General features: G+C 38.0%; 1 long non-coding RNA gene across 1 annotated transcript; it reads left to right on the top strand.

Moving 5' to 3' along the window:
• Window positions 1–304: 304 nt before the first annotated feature.
• On the top strand, window positions 305–1,029 carry LOC130731659 (uncharacterized). Its single transcript, XR_009016774.1, has 3 exons — window positions 305–461; window positions 555–662; window positions 758–1,029. It is a non-coding gene; the product is annotated as an uncharacterized LOC130731659 (long non-coding RNA).
• Window positions 1,030–1,869: the final 840 nt, after the last annotated feature.

Below are 1,869 nucleotides of genomic sequence, written 5' to 3'. Positions count from 1 at the left end.
ATATGACTTTCCCAGTTGTTACAAGGCAAACATTCAAAATAAGTAACTAACTCTAATTTCCAAAATGAGAGTGATCGAAATTTCCAAGCAGGCAACTTGATTGATGATAAGCAATGTGGTGGAGATGAAATTAAATATGCTGATCAAAGGAGCACAAGTTGTTGAAATTTCGGGTGTACCATGTAACGCGGTTTCCCTCTCTATTGACTAAGACAATATACAATAACGTAACTCAGGTCAATATGGTCATCATATATGGACAAAAATCAAATGAACACGCACGTATATATAGTACAAGCAACTCCAATCATTCATTGTATAATTTCATGCTTCCTTGAATTGCCTCCATACAATTTAATTTCTTATCTGCATAGACAAATAATAGATATGAAACATTTTTGGTTTCTTCAATGCTTATTCTTCCTTGCAATGCTTCTCATCCATCCTTCCATTGCTGGCAGGTAACTCGATCTATCTAAAGCATATAACTAGCTAGACTATGTTTCAAACACTGCTGAGTTTTAAATTAATGAAATGGTTTGCTTTTTTGACAGAATGAATCCTCCAACTCCTCCTGCACCAGCTGGCCTTTTCAAGGATCAACCAGTAAGGTCCCCGCCGCCCCCGGTGTTGCTTTTCCTCCATCCCTCAGTTGTTCACAGGTAACTCTTAATAAATTAGCCATACATCACTAATTTGTATTCTACACTCCAATGAATGAATTTTGAATGAGGTGGCTTGTTATATTACGTTACAGGTCACTGATGACTCCTGATGAGGAAGAAAGAGGCCGTGAATTTGATCTGAAGAAAAAGTCTCCGCCGTCGCCAAGTCGAAGCAGAGGTTCACGCCCATAAAGTCTGCTTGCAGAGTGAGGAACTTAAACAGTTTCGTACTTCAATGTATTCTTCAGCCATGTGGCTAGAATTTTCTTTTAGGTGCAAGACTTAAGTGCACTTTGATTCTTAATATATTGTGATTGTAAGACTTAAGTTCACTTTTGATTCTTAATATATTGTGATTGTAGGATTTGACAGAAAAAAAAACAAAAACAACCCATTCATTAATTTAAAACTCAGCAGTGTTTTTTTTATGGAAAATGCAAATTTCATTAAAAAACAACTGAAAATACATCTGCTAAAAGTGCAGCTTGAATTTGGGTAGGGAAATCATCCCACCAACATTTATTTGAATACTCCGCTGCAATAGATGCTAAGATATGAGCTACTTTGTTAGCTTCCCTCTTCACATGTTGTAGCTTGAAAGAAGAAAAATGAGCTGCTGACATTTTGCAATCATAAACTAGTGGTTCGAAATCTGCCAGACCTTTCCCACCATTGAATTGATTCACCACATTAAGGGCATCCGACTCAATGATCACCGTGTCCAATTCCAATTGATACATGCGTGTAAGTGCCCAACGTAGAGCTGTCGCCTCTGCCATTGCTGGAGCTAATCTGTGTTCAAGAAGGGTTGTCTCTGCATACAAACAAGTTCCATCGGAGAGCTGGATTTGCCACCCCAACCATTAGATTTCACACCCCACATTTTCGGATTTTCAAGTTCCGAATTATTTCGGAATCTTAGATTCCGAAATTAATTCGTGATTTGTAGTGCAAAATACATGTAACACCCCACTTTTGAGTGAAAAAATGCTTCGGAAACCTTATTTCCGAAATATTTCGGAAACTAAGTTTCCGTAAGTGGGGTGGCATTTATAATGAGTGGGGTGTCAAATCTAATGATCGTTCCATCGTGGTCACATACCACCATTGCCATGCCCGAGCATTCTTGACAAGCTCAGCAGTGTTTGAAACATAGTCTAGCTAAATTTATTTCTGTCTTTCTTTTAGTTGTTTTGCTTTTTGG

The sequence above is a fragment of the Lotus japonicus genome, chromosome 1, assembly GCF_012489685.1.
Source record: "Lotus japonicus ecotype B-129 chromosome 1, LjGifu_v1.2".
Lineage (NCBI taxonomy): Eukaryota > Viridiplantae > Streptophyta > Magnoliopsida > Fabales > Fabaceae > Lotus > Lotus japonicus.
Note: the sequence above shows the minus strand (reverse complement) of the source record. Positions and strands in the feature narration are given on the sequence as shown.